General features: G+C 43.6%; 1 long non-coding RNA gene across 2 annotated transcripts; it reads left to right on the forward strand.

Annotated features, from left to right (window-relative positions):
* The first annotated feature begins 3,477 nt into the window (after positions 1-3,477).
* Positions 3,478-18,725, forward strand: LOC118911116 (uncharacterized). Of its 2 annotated transcripts, none has more exons than XR_005024352.2 (4): positions 3,478-3,847; positions 11,014-11,175; positions 15,406-15,566; positions 16,776-18,725. It is a non-coding gene; the product is annotated as an uncharacterized LOC118911116 (long non-coding RNA). The 2 variants fall into 2 exon arrangements; XR_005024351.2 differs by lacking the exon at positions 3,478-3,847 and adding an exon at positions 5,253-5,520.
* Positions 18,726-26,763: the final 8,038 nt, after the last annotated feature.

Here is a 26,763-nt window from a genome sequence, read left to right on the forward strand (position 1 = left end):
CACACAGCTACAGCAAGCAGTAAACACGGCCTAATTCCTAGCCAGGAAGCAAAAGCCCACACTAATGCCCCGTCAGTTCGTTTTACATAATACATCATGTCCGGCTTTCAACAAATGATTCTAAGACATGCTAAAAGGCAAAAAACACAGTCTGAAGAGACAAAGAAAACATCAGAACAAGACTCACATTATGGCAAGGATTTTGGAATTATCTGATTGAAAATTTAAAATAACTATGATTAATAAATATGCAGAGACCATAATATGGGGGTGGGGCACAGGGAAGGCAGTAAAGCACAGAGAAGACAAGTAGTGACTCTATGGCATCTTACTACGCTGATGGACAGGACAGTGACTGTAATGGGGTATGTGGGGGGGGACTTGATAATAGTGTCTAGTATAATAGCTCATGTCTAGTAACCAAAATGTTGCTCATGTGAAACCTGAGCATAAGACTGTATATCAATGATACCTTAATAAAAAAAAAGGGAGTTCTAATGGAAAAAGATGGACAACATGTAAGAACAGATGGGTAATGTAAGCAGAGAGATGGAAACTCTAAGATAGAATCAAAAGGGAATACTAGAAATAAACAAAAACTAACAGAAATGAAGAATACCTTTGATGGGTTCATCAGTAGAATGGACATGACTGAGGAAAGCATCAGTGAGCTTGAAAATATGTTAATACAAACTTGGTAAACTGAAAAGCAAAGAGAAAAACTGAAGAAAATAAAGAAACAATATCCAGGAACTGTGGGACAATTACAAAGGGTGTAACGCACATGCAAATAGGAATGCCAGAAGGAAAAGAAACAGAAGAAATACTTGAGAGGATGACCTGATTTGATCTCTAGATTCACGTATTCCCAATAAAAATGTATAATAGGTATTTATTTATTTATTTAATGAAATGTGACAAGCTGATTCTAAAATATATTCAGAAATATAAAGGGCTGTGAGCTAAGATCTCTTAAAGAAAAACAGAGTAGGAAGCTTGCCCTACCAGAATGAAGCCACTACAAAGTGATGGCAGCACAGACGGTATGAGTACAGCACCTCAAGTGGGCTGTACTCAGAACAGTGTCAGCACTCCAGGTCAATGGAGAATAGGTGGCCTTTCTGATGAATCATCCTGGGACTATAAAATACCCATATGAAATACAAACAAAACTTAACTCCTATATCAAACCGTGCACAAAAGTCAATTTCAGGAGGACTATGGACTTAAATGTAAAGTGCACTACAATAAAGATTTTAGAAGATAAAAATAGAGGAATATCTTCTAACTGCAGGATAAAGATTTTATTTTAAAACAAGGCACAAAAACAACTACCACAAAGACAAAAACTGATAAATTTGACTGTACTAAGGAAAAGAATTTGTTCACCAAAAGACGCTATCAAGGCAGTGAAAAGGCGAGCAGAGTGGGAGAAAATATTTGTAATATATGTAACTGATAAAGGGTTGTATTTCTGATATATAAAGAATTCCTATAATTCATAAAGAAAAAAGAGACAACAGAAAAATGAGCAAAAGAGGTGAAGAGGTATTTAAAAGAGGATACCCAAAGAACAATAAAGAGACAGAAAGGTGTTCAGCCTCATTGATAATCATCACAATGGTACACCAGTACACCCCCACCTGACCAGCTGAGATGTAAAAGTTTTCTAAGACCAATGAGACAGAAAGATTCCCAATGCACAGAATATGCAAAGATCAAGTTGCAGAACAGAAAACGCACTAAACAAATAAACAGTGATAAGCTATGACGGGAAATATCAAGGCCATGCTGGAGTAACTTATTGGCTTGCAGCCAGTCTGCCTTAACTGCAGGGCAACATTATCCCACACGAATGCAAATTCAAATGTAAACAGCACTTCAAGGAACTGGCCCAGTTCCTGGACACATGTGAAGGCCAAGGTGTGGAGACTGAAATTCTCTCCCGTGGATTCTGCCAAAGGGCAGTGAATCAGCGTCCATGAAGAGCACAGAAGGTGCCCTGACATGGACACTGGGGATGTTTCCCTCCTCCTTTGCCCCAGACACTGAGATGGGCCCTTCACAGGGGCAAACAGGCAGGGCAGGGGCAGCCTTTTATTAACTGGTTAAAACCAATTTGTTCTCTGTGCAAGACTCCTGCTCAGAACGTGTGATGAGTTAACGATTGTTGCTAATTGAAATTTAATGAGAGAAGAGATGGCTATGGTTCCTTTAGCTAGGGCAATTTGTAAAGAAACCAGTGGAACCAGTTGTTTTGCATTTTAAACCAATCAAATAAGCAACTTGTCATGCCTTTGGAACATTCTTCTCTCTTCCTAAAAGTGAAGGGAAACAAACACTCTGATAGAGGTTTCCTAGTTTTAGAAGCAAGGGACAAATGTGGGGTTCTTGGCAAGGACCTGGACCAATAGGAGGCAGAGAATTCTAGACAGGTAGGAGAACAGAGGAAAACCAACTGAGGCATTGGTCAGAAGGGGCTTCTCAGAACAAAGGATGTAATGAGCACTCAAAGAATGGTCGTGATGATGGTGGGGAGGGCGGTGATATTGTGAAGCTGCTCCTGGTCCTGAGGATGGAAGGGGGAGGGTGGGTAGTGGTGGTGGTGATAGAACTGATAATGGTGATGGCTAGTAGTGATAGTGGAGGAGACAATGTGGATGGTGGGTGGTAACAAAGATGGTGGGGAAGGAGGCAGGTAATGGCAGTGGAGGCCAGTGAGGGTGGTGGTGGTTGGTGGTAGTTGCATTGATTGTGATGGAAAATTTTTTGATCCTTTATGGAAAGAATGTAGCTGGGCCTATCAAATCCACAACAGCTGGGACAAAGAAGCCCAGAGAGACTGACACCCCCCTGCTAGAGCCAGGGAGTCAAGCACAGGATGGGAAGTTTGATTCCAAATAAATGAGCAACTTGTTCACTGCAATCAGTCATTCTAATGGGGTCTTGTAAGAACATGAAAGTGGGACTGGTGTACACTGTTCTCAGGATTACTATGCAAACCATCTGAGCAAGAGTAGACGAGCAAGAGACATTTTTCAATACTCTGCTTCTCCAATCCAATCAGCTCCCTCATCCAGTAACCCTTTGTCCTGCAGACGCTCACTTCTTATGCCTCCCCTTGGACTCCATCTCACTCCAGGCCCCAACATTGCTCACACTGGCCGCGTTTTCCTACGGCATCCCTCTCCTTGCATGGTCCACAGTCTTCTAATCTGTACTTTCCTGCAGCCGGGAGCCCCACTCTCTCAGCCAGGCGGCTTGCAGAAAGATCTGAAGAAAGAAAGGAATGTTTTGCACTAGGTCATAAGGCACTTAGCTGGGGAAGAAAAAAATACCTGGTTTCTCTTCGGTGTCTCACCATGAGTCACCCACCTCACAGCCCAAAGGGCCTGGAAGGAAGCCAGCTGGAGATCCTACGGTCTGACTGAGTTCTGCCCCACAAGGTCATTATCCCTGTGGGCAAGTGTACCTTCACGCTAACTGAGATCAGCCTCCTGTCACCCAGAGTCACCCAGAGCCAGCTCTCCTGGCCCACCTGAGCATGCCCCTGACGAGCCTGCCTGTCCCGCCTGAGCATGCTGCTGCAGCTGGAAGGAGCAACATGGGTTCAGTCCCAGAGCTTGGTGGCTGGCCGATATGAAACACTCTCCTGGCCAGGAACTGGGACCGCTACGTCGCCCTGCAGACTCAGAGCAGTGAGGCCGCGAGCAGCTCTGGGGAGGGCTGGGGATCCTGGTGGGCAGTAAGACACCTGCACCATCTCTTAAGGTCTGGCCTCACCTCCCTAGGAAGCCTCACTGATTCACCCATCTGGGCACCTGTTCCACTTCTCAGTCAAGACCTGGTAAGTCTCTTCCTCACACCTTCTCTCTTTGGGGTTGCAGCAATAAACAGTTAGCAGCATGCATGCGGTGCTTTATGGCTTACCAAGGCTCTTCAACCACTCAGCTTCCTAGACTGAGCTTTCCACACCCCAGGATCCTGTGTCCCTGCCCTAGGACCTTGTGCCAGGGCATTCTGACATCAGTTTTTGCTCATAGATTTGTGATAAGGGTAAAGTTAGGTAATGTAACAATTTTTATGTTAAGTGAAGACATAAAGTAAAAGCAAACTTCCTCATTTTTAGGTAAAACAGTAGACAAAATTCCCAGAACCCTTAGGAACAGACTTCCACATTCCCAGGGCTCACTCCACTGGGCACTTGGGTTGCTTCCACAAAGAAGGATGGCAGCACTGTTAGAAACCATCACAGTGAATCCTGTCAATAACCCAGACGATTAGCACCAACACATGCACTCTCCCAGTGCAGATGCTTTGGGTGGCCGTGCATGTGCCAAGTTCCCAGAGCCATCAGAAAGCGTGAGTGGGTGTGCCTCTTAGTCCAGGCTTCTTCCCAGCATCAGGCTGGCTGCCAGCACCCAGAGTCAGGCCCCACAGCCAGTCCATAGGCTGGCACACCTCTCCAGGCCACAGTGAGGCCATGGCAGTGCCAAGGGTATCTAGAAGGCTTCAAGCTCCCCACCTCCATAAACCCTCCTAATCCACCCCAAATAAAAACAATCATGTGACAATAGAGGTTTTCTCAGTGTTATGTAAGGTATGAGTTCAAACACCTTTACACAACTTGGGTATTTTTATGCGCCTGTGAGATCCAAGGAAGTGAATCCAGCTTCCTGACAGTTCCCCCAGCCTCCCAATCCCCTTTACCCAGAATGCCACCCCCAACATTCTGGCATTGGCAGGGGTAGGGGCATTTATTTTTTGTCCTTAGAGCACTGCATACTTTTCAGTAGTATTCATTACCCATTATAATTTATCCCTTACTTTGAACAAGTGGGATTACAGAGAGTATAAACAGAAAACACCTTTTTTCCTGACCCTAGGTGAAATCTCCAGGAACCCATGCCTTCTGATCACTCATGAATAATAAAAAGCTTCCAGTCTCAAGAATCTTATAATAACTAATGTGACCAGCCCAGTACAACAACCAAATCCTTCTCTTTACTGTCAGCTTCTCCTGCATTCCCTGGCAAACAGCGGTGTTCTAGAAGTGCTTGTGGAATGGATTTGCCAAGCCACAGGTTCCTCATCTGCAAGACAGGGAGGTGTTGCACATGGCACTGCTCCCCGCACAGGTGATGTGTGAGGTAAGGGGGATGAGCAGCAGAGGGGGTCACTTCCTGAATGTGCGGCCCTGTGGGTGGATCTCTAGGACTTTGCAGACAATGCTCTCTTTGTCCTGACGCCTCCTCCCATATCCCCTTCCCCTGAGAGACCCCATTCTTCCTCAAAACTCAGCCCCTGCGGAGACTTGCTGACACCCCCATGCTGAAGCTGGGGCCCTCCTCATGCCGCCCCCTCTTAGAGCTTGTGTTTGGGAGTTCTTGCCATCCTCCGACACCCACCATCACGCTCTGAAGGGGTGTTTGCCGAATAACAGAAAGGAAGAGGAAGGGAGGAGTGGAACGGTCCTTTATAAATGGTGATGAGAACTTGCGGAGGTGGGTATTATCTGCAGTAAGTGAGAAAGGGGAGAGGCACGGGGAGAGAGCAGGAACAGGGAAGAGGCAAGGTGGGGGGAGAGAGGAGAGCCAGAGACAGCAGGTCCGCGAAGGAGAGGAGGTGGAGGGCAAGCCCACCTGCACAGACAGGCCCCCTGAGAGTGCAGAGAGCAAAGCGGGTGGGAATCAGCCGCTTCCCACATCTCCCGCCCCCAGCGGGGGCCAGAAGAGGGAGTAAGGCCAGGGCCTGCCGGCTGCCCTCCTGCATGGCTCTGCTCCTCACGCGCAGGGCCAAGGCGCCCGAGCTCCGCCCTAGCTTGGCTCTGTCCTGTGTGGCCAGAACGATAGGCCAAGATGGAGTCTGTCCCAGGCAGAACCAGAGGGTGTGCCGAAAAAGGGCTGGGCTCTCTGGGCATGGCTGGGGCTCCTGCTGCCTGTGTTGACATCTCAAGAAAAGGCTTCCTCATTTTATTGTGGGGGCTGGGGGGCCGGGCCATGGCCTCTAAATGGAATCCTGCAGGTCAACATGCTTAAGGCTCCTACTTGGAAGAAAGTGCTGTTGAAGAAATAAATCCATATAATGGTAGAGAAGATCAACCCCAGCCAACTATATTAAACCACAAATCTTTCATTCGCAGACATAAATGAATAACCAAGTGTGGATAAAATGAGAGTTCCTGTGGCCGGGATTCTCACCTGCCCCTGGTTGACTAGCTCACTGCACACCTGTGGGCAATACATGGCTGTTTACTCTATATAAAGAGCTCTGCCCAGTGCTCTGGACACGACAAGGTGGCAGGGCTGCAAGGCTGCAGGAGAGCAGAGCAGAGGCTGGAGTGGTGGCAGCGCTGAGGACAGAGGCCCAGAGGCAGAGGCCAGCTTGCTGCATGCAGACTCGCTCTGAGTGAACAGGATTTTAGTGACTGACCTGCCACCTGGAAATAAAGTTGGGTATAACCCGTTCACCCCAAGAACGTTTTACTGTCATTTTCTTTGATCACATTGAATCCATAGCGAACTTGCCCAGGGCTGAAACCCACTGGCAAGACACCAAGGATCCCAAGACCTTTGAGTAAAAACAACAGTTTTGAAAAAAGAACCAAGATAAATAGATGAGCAAAACAATGAACCAAAGAAAAAATATAGTGCAAGGAATAGGAAATAACTTAAAAGAATAGTATTCTCAGTGAGGTTCTAGGTTTTTTTCCCATAGACAAAGAGGGAAAAAAAGCCATTGAAGAAGAGGAAATAGAAAACAGTACAATGTTCTTGGAAATTAAAAATGTAAATTGTCAAAGATGTGAAAGAAATACTTGAGAATAGTGCTTCTCAAAATGTGATCCCCTACCAGCTGCAGCAGCACCCAGGAACTTTTTAAAATGAAAACTTCTGTGTCCCAGCCCAGACTTACTGGGTCAAACACCAGGGGATGGGGCCCAGCAATCTGTGTGTTCACAGCCTTGCAGGAGACTGGGATGCGCCTCAAGTTTGAGAACCACAGACCTAAGAAAGAACAAAAAGCCAAGGAGGTGAGAAACATGAGAGAGAATTAAAAGACTTAAAAATCAATATAGGAAGAGTTATAGAAAGGGAAAACAGAGACTTTGGGGAGTATACAATCAAATATATAATTTCAGAAAATGTCCTTGAACTGAAGAATTTTATCCCCTCAGAGTTGCTGGGAAGAACAGATCACATACCCATAAAGAATCCGTAACACGTCACAGCACAAAGCAAGCACTGAGTAACTCTCACTACCCTGGTCACTGCGTGTTTGACGTTCATCCTTCCAAACCTTTCTCTGTATCAGGACAGTCTCCTTTATAGTTGTTCTCCATAACGTTTATCTTACTGTTCATAGTTTTGCAACTTAAGTTTTTGTATTTAACAGGAAGTTCTCCCGCTGCCAGTTCTTCCAGATTTAAATACTACGTAGTATCCATACTTCACCTGCCTTTTGTTTTGTTTTTTTATAATTACAAATAATGCTACTAAGTTTCAGTCCTACCAACAGTATGTGAATGTACCAATTTCCCTCATCATTTAATATTACAAGTGGGTTTAATTCTTGATAAAAATTATTAAAAACAAATATTCTTTCTTGTTGCATTTCACTGCACCTCCCTGACTTCATGTAGGGTGACCTCTTTTTTGTTTGTTGACCATTTTACATTCTCTGTAAATTTTCCACTGATATCCTTTGTCTAGCTTTCTTTCCTATTAGGTTATCCTTTACTATTGATCTGCAATGTTTTCTATAACCTAAAAATCCATTTTTGTTTATTATACATGTTACACATCTTTTCTGCTAGTCTGTTACCATCTCTTAACCTAGTGAATAATTTTAAAACTTTTTTGAAGCGTAAGATTAACACTAATTATTGAGAAAGTTGTAAGATAACTTTCTGTGGGGAAATGGAAGTCCCTATGGCCAGGATCCTCACCTGACCCTAAACTACTTGATGATGTAATCGGCCTTCTGCTAGGCTACAGCTTCCACACCCTAGGCAATAAGCTATTACTGACTGAGTCACTATATAAAGAGTTCTGCCCAGGGTTCTGGGTGGGGGTGGAGACAGAGGTGGATTATGGACCTGCAGACTGCTGGATGCAGATATGATTCTAGTGTTCAATCTACCACTGGGAGAATAAAGCCAGGTATAAACCCTTTTACCCCAAGAATGTTCTGTTGTCGTTTCCTTGTCTCACTGCATCCATAGTGAACTTGTCTGGGGCTGAAACCCTCAGGCAAGACACTTTCTGACTTTATTTTTCTCCAAGTAGATAAGTTTCAATGCCAATATTTGAGTAGTGTTTTGCCATCTGTGGGGAAGTTGGGGTTCCTATGGCCAGGATCCTCACTGAACTTAAACCACCTGATGATGTAACTGGCCTGTTGCTGGGCTACTGCTTCCACACCTTTAGGTAATAAGCTATTATTGCTCTATACAGAGAGCTCGGCCCAGTGTTCTGGGCAGAGGCAGAGACGCTAGCACTTGACCTGCCTCCAGGAGAACAAGCTGGGTAATAAACCCTTTCACCCCAAAGAATGTTTTGCTGTCAATTTCTTTGGTCACATTGAATCCATAGCGAACTTGCCTGGGGCTGAAACCCATTGGCATGACACCATCTTAAAAAAATCTCTTTTAAATAATTTCTCCATTCTCACCATGTAAATGTGCCATTTATGGCTTCTTTATTCTACCCCAGTGACAGTTTTCAAATTCTTGGCAAGTCCCCACCACCATTACCACTACTATCACTGTCACTGTATAGCTTTTTCAAAATATTCTTGTATATTTTCTCCTCCAGATAACTTTTACAATAAGCTTGCCAGGTTTGTTTTATTTTACACTCATTTATTCCTTCTTGGATGCTCTTCTTTTACATAGATCTGAGTTTTTTGCCTATACTGTTTTCATTCTCTCTAAAGAACTTTTAAAATATCTTGCAGGGCAGGTCAATTGACAGAAAATTCCTTTATTTTTCATTTGAGAAATTCTTCATTTCTCTTTCACTCTTGAAGGATAATTTCACAGGGTACAGAATTCTAGGTTGGTTGGTTTTTTCTCTCAACACTTTAATCTCACTCCACTCTCCTTTTGCTTGCTTTCAAAGAAGTCAGCTGTAATTCTTATCCCTGATCCTCTATAGGTAAGATGTTTTTACCTTCTGGCAGGATTTTTTTTTTCTCTACTTTGATAGGCGTAGGTATAGTTTTTGTTGTTTTTTTCTGGTTTTTTTTTTCCTTTACCCTGCTTGATGTTCTGAGCTTCCTAGATCTGTGATTTGATATGACATTAATTTGGGGAAGTTCTCAGTCATTGTTATTTCAAGTACTTCTTCTGTTCCTGTGTCTCTTACTCCTCCTGGTATTCCCATTATGAATATGTTACACCTTTTGTAATTGTTGCACAGTCCTTGGATATTGTTCTTTTTTTTTAGGCTTCTATTGATATATTCTCAAACCCAAGAGATTATTTCCTCAGCTGTTTTAGTCTACTAATAAGCCTATCAAAGGAATTCATCATTTCTATTATAGTGTTTTTTGAGCTCTGGCATGTCTTCCTGTGCTCACATTGCCCATTTGTTTTTGCATGCCGTCTACGTTATCCATTAGAGCTCTCAGCATATTAATCATAGTTGTTTTAAAGTCCTGGCCTGATCATTCCAATATCCTTCCCAGGTCTGGTTGTGACATGCTTGCTCTGTCTCTTCTTGCTTTTGGCTCTTATATGTCTTGTACTTTATGATTAGGTTTCAATCCTTTATGGAACCTGTGCCTCTGGACTGTGTGATCTTCACACATTTCTCAGTGTTTCTCTCCCCTGGTCCCCATTAGGTGGGACAGGATGGCTAGAGGGGGCTAGAGCTGAGAATTTCTCTTCTCCCATATGGAACGCTAGAGTTGACTGGAGTTGGATATTTCCCTTGCCCCAGGTCAGTTAGGCTCTGAAAACACCCCAGCATGTTGGTCTCTGGTTGACTGGTTTGCCCTGAGAGCAGGACCTCTTAAGAGGAACAGAGTGCTCTGTGTGTTTAAAAATAGTTCCTTTCCCCCACCTCCCTGCTGTATGCATGAAGGGATTTTTCTCTGATATTTAATGGGAGAAACTAGCCAAGCTCCTGGAGGTAAAAACTCATAAAAGTATGGGGGCCTTCCTAGGACTCTGTTCCTGGAGTTTTTAACCCTCTTACTTGTCCACACTGTCCCTCCAGAAATCTGTCAATTATAGCTCAGGTTTTTCTACCCTGCCATTAGTTCCCACAGTGGTTTCTGTTCACGAATCTCTGCTCTGGTAAGCCCTGAAGGTCTGCATTTGCCTGTCTCTCCAATCCTGGCTACAATAGTTTGCCCTGAACCCTCATGTCTCTTATAGATCCAAGAAAAGTTGATGTTTTTTCAGTCTGTTCAGCTTTTTTACTGGTGATTAAGATGGAGTTGCAACTTCCAAGCTCCTCACATGCGGAACCGGGAACTGGAAGTCCCTGCCAAGTTCATTTTAAAAACCATCATTTATAACTGCATTGAGTACATTCATTAATTTAGGAAGAACTGACTTGTTTATAATTTTGGGTCTTTGTATACAGGAACATGGTTGACATCTCTATTTATTCAGTGTGCTTTTTATTAGTTCAATAACTTCAAGAATGTTTGATTGGTTTTCATATAAGTCTTACACATTTGTTGGCCTGTTTATTCCTAAATATATTAGTTGTTTTTAAAGGTATTTTTATAGATCCTTTAAAAAAAAAAAAGGTACCCTGATTGGTTATTGTTGGCTTATTGGAAGGCTAATGATTTTGGTAAGTTATTCTTTACTAGGCCTCTTTCCTTTGTTTTTGTTTCTTTATTAGTTCTAATAGTTTAGCTAATAGTTTTATTAGTTCTAACTGGCTAGTTGAATCTCCTGTACTTTCTAAGTACATTATGAAATCATCTGTAAATAATTACAACTTTTGCTCCCCCACCAATATTATTTCTTGTTCATGTCTTACCATCCCGCAGGGTTTTGACAAGTCCAGGCAGAACATGAAGATACAGTCCAAACTTATGGACCATATGAATAAAGAAGCTACCAGAATGAAAGTCAACAAAAGCACAAGCAGCTGCAGACTTCAAAGACTTCAAAGAACTTCAAGAAATGAACAGATCTAGATTATTACAAAAGTATGTATACATTTAAAGAAACAAAAAGATGCAATGAAAAACATAAGCAGCTACTAGGTAAAAAGAGACATATTTTCACATAAAAAAGGAAAGCTTTTAGAAACAAAAAATACATCTATCACTGTACTTTAAATCCACATTTTTAAGCCACATAAGAGCCAAAACTGAAAATAAGAATTGGTGAATCAGAAGGCAGGTTACAAAAAGTTACCCAGTGTTGTACAGAAAGCAAAATGTGGGAAAACATTAGAGGTTAAGAAACATGGAAGACAGAATAGAAAAAGGCAACATTAGCCTTCAAAAATATTTTTTTCTCCCTTTCATCATTAGGGTTTAATTAATCGAACAGTAAACTCCAGTCTCTACCCACAACTTTGCATTTTTTCTCAGACAACAGAAAGTTAATCAAATGTTTACTGTAGCAGGTTCATTTGTTATAAAAATATATTTTCCTTAGCTCTTTAAAAACAATTCAAGGTCATTTCCTGGTATCCTGTGCCTAGGGGAGAAAGTATCTTTGTAACAAAGGTACTGTGTACTTCCTAATTTTACTGCACAGAAATCTAAATGAACCTAATTCCTGGGGCAGGAGGGAGGGAGGGAGGTCATTTGTCATGTAGTCACACTGGCAGTGGCCTGTGCCTCCCTTTCATGGTAGGCCAGCCAACAGTGTCAGCTCTTCAGAATGACATTCTAGGTGATGTTTGTGCTGGTGAATTAGAGCAGGGAACTGGTGATGTCTAGGTCATGGGTCATTTCCTTAGTGGCTCATGGCCACAGGCAGCAGCCCAACCCTAGCAGGCGCCCTTAGTCTCAGGTCTGGGTCCAGAGGTCAGGGCCATTGGGCTGAAGTTTTTACCATTGCTAGAATAGCAACTCAGGGACTCTAGCAGGATTGTGTACATGCATATACATGATATAGTGAAAACATGAACATATGAGCCAGATACCAGGCCATGCCATGGGAACACAGCAGTGGGAAAGGAGCCCCCATCAGTGGGTTCACGTAAAAACTCCCTATACGTGGCCGTCTCACCCCATAGATCAATACCTGGTCCATCTCTGTGTTTCTTTTAGGAGTGTGTATCAGAAAACAACCTTGTGTCTGGCATACCTTCCTCCAAGCTTTTTGGATACATTTAGCTTTTTTCTGCCAGTAGAAACTTGTGGAGTAATGAATTCCATATGCTTACATTCCTCAGTGGGAAGTGGGAGGATTACTTGTATATAGTCTTACAGTAAAATTAGTCTTTGCTCCAAGAAAGCATTATATTTAATAAACCCTAAATGCTAGAAGAAGTTCAGAGACAGGAGTGGACTGGTTTTTTTTGTTGTTGGGAAGCTTACAAAGTAACAGACCAAAAAAATATGTGTCTTTGACATCCATCAAATCACCCACTTGATGATTCTACACATCCACACTTTTGAAGGAAAATACCTCTTATCAGAATGTTTGAAATAAGTGCTTGAGTGATATTCGAAAAAGGAAAAGATGGTATCCCTGGCAGCCAAGGTAGTACTGGGAAGAAAGTGAGAGCAGGGGCCCAAACAGGATGTCATCCTCCGAGCCTGGGGGAGGCAGCAGGGGGCATGGGAGAGAGGCTGGCCCCACAACCCTGCAGACACTCTCAGGAGGAGGCAGGCTGCACGGGGCTTGTCCGAGACACCCAGAATTCTTCCCCTGGAGGGTTCAGTAAGAGTCACAATGGAAGGAGTGAAGGTGGCTCCCTGGGGGGCCCTGGTGGAGGACTGGGTTTTGTGGTGGCTGTGTTGGGGCTGAGGTGGCAGCATGGCATCCAGGTGGGAAACCCAGGAAGAGATACTCAAAAAGGCCTGGACCAGAGCCCCATGTGTGGGGGTGCTGGGCACAGAGCAGTTATTTGAGCATGGATGGACTCACTGAAGAACAAGATGGAGAGAAGACTGGGATTCAGTAAGATTAGGAAAGCTTGGAGGATTAGAAGTGTAGGAACCCTCCACACTGAGGAACGGGAAAGAGATGAAGCCTGTGCAGAGGATAAGAGGAAGAAAAGGTCTAGGAGAGACAGGTTGAGGGAAAGGAGGGTTTTGAGCAGGGTGATGCGGCTGGCAGGGGTGGGAGAATGAGAGCAGAGGAAGGCCACTGCATCGGGCAGCCCTGCCCTGGGGGTCGGTCCTGCAGAGGGAGCAGCCCCAGAGAGTAAGAACAGGGTGCTGACACCCTGAGCAAGCCGAGAGAGGGACCAGGGTGGATGACCTGCCCGCTCTTCCAAGCAGCATGATGGCACCAGGCGGGGGAGACATGATGGAGGGTGGAAGGAAGTCGTGGTCCAGCTCACATGGACAGAGGAGGGAGCCACCACAGATGAGAAAATCACAGGAAAGAAGACCACAAGCAAAACCAGTCCTAGGGGACCCTGGGTGGGAGGGGAGAGCAGTGCTGGCAAGAGTGAGTGAGAAAGGGAAGGGATGTCCCAGGTGCCCAGGATGGACTTGAGAAAGGAGATCTAACTAGGGCTGAGTCAGGAGAGCGTCAACAGGGAGTGAGGGAGGGGTGCACAGAGGGTCAAAGTGAGGGAGGGGACGATGAAGACAGTCTGTGTAATACCCACTGGACCACAGCACTTAGCCGAGCTAAGAAGAGTTGAGCTTCTGAGAGGGCCCCCGGCCTGGCCTGCCGGCTAGAAAATGAGCCTGAGGTCATGCTGGAGTCGGCCCTTTCTTCTGAGCCCCAGCCGGCCGTGGCCTCTCCTCTGAGAATGCTCCTCACTGTCCCCAGCCCCAGCCCAGAAAGTCCTGTCTAGGGCGGCCGCCCTGGCCTCGGTCTGCTTCCTGAGGCTTCCTCCCCTCCCCTACAGCTCCCCGGGGAGGGAGGTGATGCTTCCTCTCTGGAACTCCTGCCCAGGCCAGTGGGGTCTGCAGTGGTTCTGGAAAATCAGGCTGCCCACACTTGTCCACTGCGATGGTCCAGGCCCTTGGTCAGGAGCTGGGGAGGTTGGAGTCATCTAGGCAGGAGTGATGGAGCCTGGCCCAGTGGGGTGCTGATGGACTGAAAAGTGGGGAATGCAGGGACACATTTCAGAAGCAGTAGATTAGGTATGGGGGTGAGAGAAAGAGAGGGGCTCGGGCTGGTCTCTCCCATCGACTGACACTGAACGCTGTTACCCAAATGGCAGACATCCAAGGAAGAAGCATACTAGGTGGGTGTGTGACAGCCAGAGTTTTCTCCCAGCCTGGGAAACCTCAGGGAAGAAAGCAGGTCTGTTTTCCTAAGAGGGGGCGGAGGGGGGGCAGGGCCTCTGGATGGCTGGATGGGAGCGCAAGAGGGGACTCTTCTCATGTCCGGCCTCTGCAGGGACCTCCCCGAAAGGTTCAGGGCCGCAGTCTCTCAGTCAGCTCTGGGGAGGCTGCGGGAGTCCAGATGGCTGGGACCAGCTCAGGCCTGACCTCCCTTCTCCCAGCTCCTGCCCTGGGGGCAGCCATGGCAGTCTGTGCCTGAAGGCCTGGCCCGACTCCTGGCAGTCATGAGACGAGCACTCCCTCTTGACGTAGTAGGATGCAGCTTTCCACAAGATGGGCATTTTTGGTTTTTACCTCTGGGAAATGGAGTATTGGTTTTCCAAGACAGATTCTTGGATAGGAAGGCTGGGGTTGGAAAAAGTTTTTGGTAAAAATGGGAAGGTGGGAAATGGAGGAAGGCAGCCTGATCCCAGCAGATGCCACAAGCAGCTTCCTTACTGTCCAGCTGAGGCTCAACTCCGGGGTATGGACTAGGGTGGTCTGACCACTGGGTTTGGAGGGGCAGGGGCGCATTTAGGTTCATAGATGCAGACTCTCATCACACCACGGGGGCCAATAGGGAAACCGAACTGAAGGACAGAAGCAATGGTCCTCGGGTGAACGACGGCCATGCGTGTCCACAGACTGCACACGCACACACCCTAGCGCATTCCCACCCCACGGGCACTGGCTGCGGCAGGTTTCCCTCAGAGCACAGGACCAGTCCCTCTAAGGATCATCTGTGTCCCTGCAGATGCCTGGAGAGGCCCTCCTTGAGTGTTCAGGCTTCATAGGTCTTACCAGGCCCTGGGGAAGGCTCCCTGGGGCTGGAACCGTCAGGGTATCCACAGCTTCAGAGCCTTCCCTTCCACATATAGTGCACCATTACTAGCTGGTTATGTGTCCTAACCTCCCCACTTCCCACCACCAGACTGTAAGGATGGGATGGCTCCTTGCTTTCTCCATTCCCAGGGCCTGCAAAGCTGCTGTTGAATTGAATTAACACACCAATGACCAAATCCTTACCCAGCGGACCAATTCCTTTTGGTGCAGTATAAATGTACTGTTCTTCAGTGGTGAGGAGAAAAGGCCACCTGGAATCTCCCTAAAACCCCTCCCATACTCCAGGCCTGGTAAGAAGATAAAGCAATGGTGGGGTTATAGCCCTTCCTGTGCTTCTGCACCATGAGGAGCAGGTAGATCAGCAGCCAGATCTGTCCATTCTGTTCTCTGGCGCACAAGTGACCAGGTGGTGGCAGCTGATATACGGTCTGGTATGAAAAGATGAGATGAGCTGGGCTGATCAGATTGTCTGTCTCAGAATTCTGATATGAAAATAAGCAAAGAAGCCACTTTGTCAGTAGTGGATATTTGTAAAAAGTGGACAGAAAGGCCAAACTGGCCATATGTAAGCTTAAGTTGCACACTATAAATAAGCAGAGGAGGAAGCCAGCTGGTGGCCAGACAGAAACAAAGAGACTTTAAGGGCTACAGGTCAAGGACAGCCTCTTGGGAGAAGACACATGAAGTGGTGTTTGGGTCAGGGGGTAGGCGGTCAGCTGGATTATAGGGAAGTGGGTGATGGGGTGCCATCACGGGAAGAGGGGTACACAAGAAGGCACAGGAAGGCTCCGTGTGTAAGACCTGACTATACATCAGGCAGAGAGGAAAGGAAGAGAGACAGTGTGTGGGGGGAGAGCTAGGCGCCGGATGCTGAAGGGTACTGTGTGCTAAGATGGGAAGGCTGAGCGCAGTGCAGTAACACCGACCCTGCTCTGTGACCACCTCGACTCTGGAGACCTCTATCTCACCATGTCAGCTTCCCGAACCCACAGTTCCCCGTAAGTCTTGTCATCCCCCAGAACTAAGCCACCTGCAGACCCAATCCCAGATCCTCCACTAACCGTAAGTCTAACCATTTTTTCCTTTTGTCTCACATCTACTCTGTAACCTCCTAGACTCAGGGCTTCCAGGCCTTTGACATCCAGCGGGCCTAACTACCTTGCCCTACTGGAGCTCAGAGCTGACCACCTGAACCAGACCCCAGCAACAGCCTAGAGTTACCCATACTGCCATCATCACAACTGTCCAGAAAATGTTCAGTCCTACATCAATCCCCCAGTCAGCACTGCTACCTGGTCCCCAGATTGATTCTCCTCTTCTTCCATAGTAAAATAATTTTAGTTGGGAACATGACTGCCTATCTAGACCCATCTCCCAGGTTTCCCTGTAGCTCAGTGTATAAGTTTTCACGAATGAAATATAGATAGTGATGTGTACAAACTTCTCTCTTACCTAAAAGGAGAGTATTTACTTTCTACCTCTGCTCATATCCCTTTCAGGAGCTGAAACCCTGAGGTGGCAGAGACCCAGCTTTTGGCCATGCAGCTCTGTCAGCACAGCATACGGAACAGCAGAACAAGACAGAAGGGACACAGGCCTGAGTGATTTAACAATGAGCCACTCCACCAGATTGGGCCACCTTCCTCCCTTTGGACTGTAATGTGAGAAGGAAAGAAACAAGTATCTTATTTAATCCACTCCTTCTCACAGCAGATTCTACTACTGTCAAATTTGTGGAGAAAAATGCCATAACCAGTTGGGATGGTATCACCATAAATTCCTTGTCTCCAACCTCAGCTGAGTTCCATTTTCACTTGATCTTGGTCAGATCCCTTGCAAATTTCTCTAAGCAAAGGCTTCAAACTCTCATGTTGATCAGGCCTCTACCCAAACCCTTTCAGCCAGTAATACTGTCTCTCATGGCACTACACAGGTTGAGACCACCAAGTAGGGTCTCCCACCACGTCCCACCTGCCCCTGAAATCTTCTCCCCTTATCCCAGTATGTAGGTGCCCTTCTCTCTTCTCTGGTCAGACTCCTTCGATTAAAATCACAGCTCCACCATGGGCTGCCCATCTTGGCCCCGTTTCCTCAACTCTAAAATGGAGATGATGACAGTAATACTCAACAGGATTGTGAGGATATGAGATGATGCATTCAAAGTGACAGCACAGTGCCTGATAAACAGTAAGCAGTGGCCACATGCCACTAACATTGCAAAAATAAGTGTGCCCACATCACTACCTGATAGAAACCCTTCACTCATTTCCAAAACCTACAGAACAAAATCTAAACCTTTTGATATGTTAGGCCCTTCATGACATATCTATTCCCCTTGACTCTTCTCTCTTGCCATTCTGCTTTGAACACTGTGCTTCAACAATTCGACCCACAGATCTAAAAAATAAAGGCAGTGGTCAGTCATTCAACAAATACATACTAAAATACACAATTTTGGCATTTTAGTGACTATGCCAATAAAGTCCCCTTCTGGAAAAGAATACCCACCTCCCTAAAAATCACCAACATGAGAAAGAGCCTACTTTTCATTTTGTGTCTGGGAAGTGGCACTGAATTCAGTTTTCTCCTTTGTAAACTGACCTTCCTTTCAGCTATAAAATGTGATGCAATGCTAAGGTGGCTGTGAGGGAAAAAGCAATCTTTATAGTTTATTTTAAGTCTTAGTATGTTGTTTAAATTTACTTGAAATGTCACTTCCTGTGGAAAAGTAATGAAGTTCCTTTTAAGAGGGACTTATGATACATAAGGCAGACAGTGAGGCGGGCCACCAAGAGATGCTAAAGAATGGGAAGAGGTCCAAAGTGGCCAGAGAGGGCGGAGGAGACAGGGGAAGGCCCTCAGGGTGGAGTCAGTTCCAGATTTCCGCAAGGCCTGGCAGCACCAGGCTGCAGCCCCCGTCTCTTCCTCTTCCTGACTTCCCAGAAGAGGCACAAAGGGCTGTAGGGAGTACTTACCACTAGACAAGAGTCAGCTTAGGTGGCCAAGCATACCCGTCAGGTCAAATAAATGCCCTTGTCAGCTAAGTCATCTGTGGGTCTTTCTCGTGGGGGAGGGGGGTTGGGGAGGAAAGGCCGGAGGGACACAGCCTAGAGATTCCAACACAAAGGCTAAAACACCGGTTTATCAAGACACTGTACTTCCCGATGAGGAGATGATGGTCAAATCAAACCCATTCTGGCCTGAGCAAAGTCAGAGTTAGAGGAATTTTATTCAAATTATTAACTCTAGTGCTTTTCTGGAGCCAGAACCTATGGGCAATTCCTCCTCAAGTGCACAAGAGTTCAGCGTATCCTGTTCTCCAGGTTATATGAACAACTTTTAGGCATTCCTTAGATGTATATTAAGTGGTGCGGTGGCCAAATAGTTCCAATTAAAAAATCAATAAAATTTTATATGAATGCAAATAATCTAAAGACACATAAATTTAGCCCAATATGCACCTATCAACATGAAAAGGCAAAAAATTTGATCCAGCCAAGACTAACCCAGACAGCTTCGGCATCTTCTACATCTTCCCCTGAGAAGGAACCTGGGGAGATAGATTTAACCAGTCTTCCTGAAAAAGAATTCAAAACAAAAGTCGTAACCATGCTGATGGACTTGCAGAGAAATATGCAAGAACTAAGGAGGGAGAATACAGAAATAAAACAAGCTCTGGAAGGACTTCAAAACAGAATGGACGAGATGCAAGAGACCATTAATGGACTAGAAAACAGAGAACAGGAACGCAGAGAAGCTGATGCAGAGAGAGATAAAAGGATCTCCAGGAATGAAAGAATTTTAAGAGAACTGTGTGACCAATCTAAACGGAACAATATCCACATTATAGGGGTATCATAAGAAGAAGAAGAGAGAAAAAGGGATAGAAAGTGTCTTTGAAGAAATAATTGCTGAAAACTTCCCCAAACTAGAGGAGCAAATGGCCTCTCAGACCACAGAGGTACACAGAACTCCCATGACAAGGGATCCAAGGAGGGCAATACCAAGACACATAATAATTAACATGGCAAAGATCAAAGACAAAGACAAAGTATTAAAGGCAGCCAGAGAGAAAAAAAAGGTCACCTACAAAGGAAAACCCATCAGGCTATCATCAGACTTCTCAACAGAAACTCTATAGGCCAGAAGAGAATGGCATGATATACTTAATGCGATGAAACAGAAGGGCCTCGAACCAAGACTACTGTATCCAGCACAAATATCACTTAAATATGAAGGAGGGATTAAACAATTCCCAGACAAGCAAAAGTTGAGGGAATTTGCCTCCCACAAACCACCTCTACAGGGCATCTTACAGGGACTGCTCTAGATGGGAGCACTCCTAAAAAGAGCACACAACAAAACACTCAACATATGAAGAAGGGTGGAGAAGGACTAAGAAGGGAGAGAAATAAAGAATAATCAGACCGTGTTTATAATAGCACAAATAAGTGAATTAAGTTAGACAGTAAGATACTAAAGAAGCTAACCTTGAACCTTTGGTAACCACAAACTTAAAGCCTGCAATGGCAATAAGTACATACCTTTCAATAATCACCCTAAATGTAAATGGACTGAATGCACCAATCAAAAGACACAGAGTAATAGAATGGATAAAAAAGCAAGACCCACCCATATGCTGCTTACAACAGTCTCACCTCAAACCCAAAGACATGCACAGACTTAAAGTGAAGGGATGGAAAAAGATATTTCATGCAAACAACAGAGAGAAAAAAGCAGGTGTTGCAATACTAGTATCAGACAAAATAGACTGCAAAATAAAGAAAGTAACAAACGACAAACAAGGACATTACATAATTATAAAGGGGTCAGTCCAACAAGAGGATATAACCATTATAAATATATATGCACCCAATACAGGAGCAACAACATATGTGAAATACTAACAGAATTAAAGGAGGAAATAGAATGCAATGCATTCATTCTGGGAGACTTCAACACACCACTCACTCCAAAGGACAGATCCACCAGACAGAAAATAAGTAAGGACACAGAGGCACTGAACAACACACTAGAACAGATGGACCTAATAGACATCTACAGAACTCTACATCTAAAAGCAACAGGACACACATTCTTCTCAAGTGCACATGGAACATTCTCCAGAATAGACCTCATACTAGGCCACAAAAAGAGCCTCAGTAAATTCCAAAAGATTGAAATCCTACCAATCAACTTTTAAGACCACAAAGCATAAAATTAGAAATAAATTGTACAAAGAAGCAAAAAGGCTCACAAACACAAGAAGGCTTAACAACACGCTCCTAAATAATCAATGGATCAATGACCAAATCAAAATGGAGATCCAGCAATATATGGAAACAAACGACAACAACAACACAAAGCCCCAACTACTGTGGGACGCAGTGAAAGCAGTCTTAAGAGGAAAGTATATAGCAATCCAGGCATATTTAAAGAAGGAAGAACAATCCCAAATGAATGGTCTAATGTCACAAATATCAAAATTGGAAAAAGAAGAACAAATGAGGCCTAAGGTCAGCAGAAGGAGGGACATAATAAAGATCAGAGAAGAAATAAACAAAATTGAGAAGAATAAAACAATAGCAAAAATCAATGAAACCAAGAGCTGGTTCCTCGAGAAAATAAACAAAATAGATAAGCCTCTAGCCAGATTTATTAAGAGGAAAAGACAGTCAACACAAATCAACAGTATCAGAAACGAGAAAGGAAAAATCACGACGAACCCCAAAGAAATACAAAGAATTATTAGAGAATACTATGAAAACCTATATGCTAACAAGCTGGGAAACCTAGGAGAAATGGACAACTTCCTAGAAAAATACAAGCTTCCAAGACTGACCCAGAAAGAAACAGAAAATCTAAACAGACCAATTACCAGCAACGAAATTGAAGCGGTAATCAAAAAACTACCCAAGAACAAAACCCCTGGGCCAGATGGAGATACCTCGGAATTTTATCAGACACAAAGGGAAGACATAATACCCATCCTCCTTAAAGTTTTCCAAAAAATAGAGGAGGAGGGGATACTCCCAAACTCATTCTATGAAGCTAACATCACACCAATACCAAAACCATGCAAAGACTCCACCAAAAAATAAAACTACAGACCAATATCCCTGATGAATGTAGATGCAAAAATACTCAATAAAATATTAGCAAACCGAATTCAAAAATACATCCAAAGGATCATACACCATGACCAAGTGGGATTCATCCCAGGGATGCAAGGATGGCACAACATTCGGAAGTCCATCAACATCATCCACCACATCAACAAAAAGAAAGACAAAAACCACATGATCATCTCCATAGATGCTGAAAAAGCATTTGACAAAGTTCAACATTCATTCATGATAAAAACTCTCAGCAAAATGGGAATAGAGGGCAAGTACCTCAACATAATAAAGGCCATCTATGATAAACCCACAGCCAACATTATATTGAACAGCGAGAAGCTGAAAGCATTTCCTCTGAGATCGGGAACTAGACAGGGATGCCCACTCTCCCCACTGTTATTTAACATAGTACTGGAGGTCCTAGCCACGGCAATCAGACAAAACAAAAAAATACAAGGAATCCAGATTGGTAAAGAAGAAGTTAAACTGTCACTATTTGCAGATGACATGATACTGTACATAAAAAACCCTAAAGACTCCATCCCAAAACTACTAGAACTGATATCGGAATACAGCAAAGTTGCAGGATACAAAATCAACACACAGAAATCTGTAGCTTTCCTATACACTAATAATGAGCCAACAGAAAGAGAAATCAGGAAAACAACTCCATTCACAATTGCAACAAAAAAATTAAAATACCTAGGAATAAACCTAACCAAAGAAGTGAAAGACTTATACTCTGAAAACTACATGTCACTCTTAAGAGAAATTAAAGGGGACACTAACAGATGGAAACTCATCCCATGCTCGTGGCTAGGAAGAATTAATATCGTCAAAATGGCCATCCTGCCCAAAGCAATATACAGATTTGATGCAATCCCTATGAAACTACCAGCAACATTCTTCAATGAACTGGAACAAATAATTCAAAAATTCATATGGAAACACCAAAGACCCCGAATAGCCAAAGCAATCCTGAGAAAGAAGAATAAAGTAGGGGGGATCTCACTCCCCCAACTTCAAGCTCTACTATAAAGCCATAATAATCAAGACAATTTGGTACTGGCACAAGAACAGAGCCACAGACCAATGGAACAGACTAGACAATCCAGACATTAACCCAGACATATATGGTCAATTAATATTTGATAAAGGAGCCATGGACATACAATGGCGAAATGACAGTCTCTTCAACAGATGGTGCTGGCAAAACTGGACACCTACATGTAGGAGAATGAAACTGGACCATTGTCTAACCCTATATACAAAAGTAAACTCAAAATGGATCAAAGACCTGAATGTAAGTCATGAAACCATTAAACTCTTGGAAGAAAACATAGGCAAAAACCTCTTAGACATAAACATGAGTGACCTCTTCTTGAACATATCTTCCTGGGCAAGGAAAACAACAGCAAAAATGAACAAGTGGGACTATATTAAGCTGAAAAGCTTCTGTACAGCAAAAGACACCATCAATAGAACAAAAAGGAACCCTACAGTATGGAAGAATATGTTTGAAAATGACAGATCTGATAAAGGCTTGACGTCCAGAATATATAAAGAGCTCACACGCCTCAACAAACAAAAGACAAATAACCCAATTAAAAAATAGGCAGAGGAACTGAACAGTTCTCCAAAAAAGATATACAGATGGCCAACAGACACATGAAAAGATGCTCCACATCGCTAATTATCAGAGAAATGCAAATTAAAACTACAATGAGGTATCACCTCACACCAGTAAGGATGGCTGCCATCCAAAAGACAAACAACAACAAATGTTGGCGAGGCTGTGGAGAAAGGGGAACCCTCCTACACTGCTGGTGGGAATGTAAATTAGTTCAACCATTGTGGAAAGCAGTATGGAGGTGCATCAAAATGCTCAAAACAGACTTACCATTTGACCCAGGAATTGCACTCCTAGGAATTTACCCTAAGAATGCAGCAATCAAGTTTGAGAAAGACCAATGCACCCCTATGTTTATCGCAGCACTATTTACAATAGCCAAGAATTGGAAGCAACCTAAATGTCCATTGATAGATGAATGGATAAAGAAGATGTGGTACATATACACAATGGAATACTACTCAGCCATAAGAAAAGGGCAAATCCTACCATTTGCAGCAACATGGATGGAGCTGGAGGGTATTATGCTCAGTGAAACAAGCCAAGCGGAGAAGGAGAAATACCAAATGATTTCACTCATCTGTGGAATATAAGAACAAAGGAAAAACTGAAGGAATAAAACAGCAGCAGAATCACAAAACTCAAGAATGGACTAACAGGTACCAAAGGGAAAGGGACTGGGGAGGATGGGTAGGTAGGGAGGGATAAGGGGGGAGGAGAAGAAGGGGGATATTAAGATTAGCATGCATGGGGGTGATGGGAGAAAGGGGAGGGCTGTACAACACAGAAAAGGCAAGAAGTGATTCTACAACATTTTGCTATGCTGATGGACAGTGACTGTAAAGGGGTTTATAGGGGGGACCTGGTATAGGGGAGAGCCTAGTAAACATAATATTCGTCATGTAAGTGTAGATAAATGATACCAAAAAAAAAAAAAAAAAGGCAGTTCCTGTGTGGTGACCTCCAATGAGTTCTACACAATGGTATAAAGGGCATATAAAAGTGTAGACAAAGGGTCTGTTTGTGTTTATACAGAGGATCAAAGCCTAATTTGGCTACCCTGAAAATGAACTAAGATACGATATGAAAAAGAACTTCCAACATCAGCACTCTCTGGAAGACTCATGCCAGAAGATGATCATCAAAAAACCCCAACAAAGATCCACGTACTGCTACAGGTGTAGATGCACTCATCCCACCAGTTCCTGGACTTGCCATGGGAATGAAGAAGGAGATATCTAAGCTGGCCTGTGCATACAGTAAAACAACAAATTTGACTGAATCTATACTGTTGGAACTCAACCAAGAATTAGGAGAAGTGCAAATTGTAGCGCTCCAAAATCTTACAACTACAGAATATTTACTGTTAAAAGAACATATGGGATGTGAACATTCCCCAGGAATGGGTTGTTTTAATTTGTCTGATTTCTCTCAGACTGTTCAAGTTCAGTTGGACAATATCCACCATATCATAGATAAGTTTTCACAAATGTCTAAGGTGCCTAACTGGTTTTCTTGGTTTCACTGGAGATGGCTGGTAATTACAGGTATGCTTTGGTTATGTAACTGTACTCCTATTATGTTAATGTGTGTGCGCAATTTAATTAGTAGTTTAAAACCTATACATGCTGAAGTTACTCTACAAGAAGATATGTCAAAGAAATAATCAATCTTCCCATGTTTTCTTCTGCCTGCTACTTCTATAGCTTTTCTTCTTCCTTCCTAATTACAACCCTTAAATAGAATTCGTGCCTCATATCAAATTTACCGAGTATCATAATTCTTCCAAGTGGTAAAGATACCTCAAGACAAATGCTGGGCATAGAAGCCACAGGGCATAAATATGCAAAGAAGTAAAAAGCTAACCTTTTCAAACAATAAGGCTTCTCTCTCACTTACCAACTTTACATTTCCCTGTACGGCCCCGGAAGATGACTGGTTAGCCAGAGACGGGTAAGATTCCTCAAGGGAGGAACAACCTAAGACGGGCACAGTCGCAGGGGGGCCATCAGGTGAGAAATTGGGGATCAACAGAGGTGAGGCTTAGAACCTCACCCCCCGTTCTGAGAGAAATCTTCTGCATACGTGGATGTTTTATTGCCCTTGTTTAGCTTGGATTAACACATAGTCTACAGGCACACACCTGATCATCTACATTTGCTCTCTTACAACACTAAACTATGTTTTCTACCTTTATCTTGTATCTACCTACCACTTCAGCATTTTATTAAAAATAATAATAATAATATAGAGAGAAATGTGGTATCCACATATAAATCAAGTATAAAAATCAAATGAGTATTCATATTTGAACTGTTTATAGTTCATAATGCATGAGCAAAACCGAAAGTTTCTGTGATGACTGCCCTTGTACTGTTCACCATGTAACTTATTCACTATGTAAGAATTTGTTCTCCATGTAAGAACTTGTTCGTTATGCTTCAGAAGATTGGAGACTGACGAAAATTAGGCTTGGGGTGGATTAATGATTGTGCATTGAGCACTGACTCCCCTATAGAGAATTTTATTGTTGTTAACAACCATTTGATCAATAAATGAGAGATGCCCTCCCCCAAAAAAAAAAAATTAGCCCAATAAATGCATGTGATACAGTATTAAATGAATAAAGAAATAAATCTTTAAGCTCTTTTAATAGGAGTTTTTATGGAGACATATAGCCAATCTCTGGCTTACTTTCAAAGGCCCTAGTCAGACCATGAAGCTACAGGAAACATACTTGGTGGGAGACACTATAGGCCAAATACTGAGAACATAAATGTCCTTGTAAACTGAAATCCATAAAGTGGTGGCAAAATTATGGACTACTGGAAAATAGCAGGACCGAGGCCAAAGTAACAATCACAGTGGAACAGTGGGTGTTCTGGACACAGACTCAGAGGCTAAAAGGGCAGGGAGTAATGCCAACCAGGGTTTCTCTTTAATAATGGCAGTGTTCACCAACCTACAAACAAGGCGACTGGGTACTCCCTACATTCACCAAGACTTCATGGTCACTGCACTTCCTCCGATACCCGACAGAACTTCTGAAGCATTAAATATATGGCTGAAAGACACTAGATTCCAGTCCATTATGCAACTTTTGCACATAATGGACAGATACTGCTAGTTACCCATCAACAGCTAATTGGTGCTTCCTTACCAACAGAAACCCTATTTTGCTCAGGATAAGAATGTGCTCAACTGAAAACTCAATTTCCCCAAATATACATAAACTGATGAATGAATAATGTATGTCCACATAATCAAATATTTGGCAATAAGAAGGAATGAAATACTGACACATGTGACATGAATGAACCTCAAAAACAATATGTTCAGTGAAAGAAGTCAGATATGAAAGGCCATGTATCGTATGACTCCATTTATATGAAAGGTCCAGAACAGAGAATCCAGAGATAGAATGGAGATTAGTAGTTGCCTCGGGCTAGAGGTGGGAACAAAATTAGGAATGACTGGTAATGGGTATGGGTTTCTTTTCAGGATGGTACAAATGAATTTGACTGTGGTGATGGTGCACAACTCTGTGAATATACTGAAAGTCATTAAATTGCACACTTTAAATGAATGATAAGTGAATTATATCTCAATGAAGCTGTTAAAAAAAATAACAACAATATCTAATTTCCCAAGATGCCTGACAGCTAAGGATCCATGTGCTGCAGTTCTGGTCAGTAAGATGCTAGTAAAAACACAGTGTCCTCATAAAAACAACTCAAC

Source organism: Manis pentadactyla, chromosome 1 (genome assembly GCF_030020395.1).
Source record: "Manis pentadactyla isolate mManPen7 chromosome 1, mManPen7.hap1, whole genome shotgun sequence".
Lineage (NCBI taxonomy): Eukaryota > Metazoa > Chordata > Mammalia > Pholidota > Manidae > Manis > Manis pentadactyla.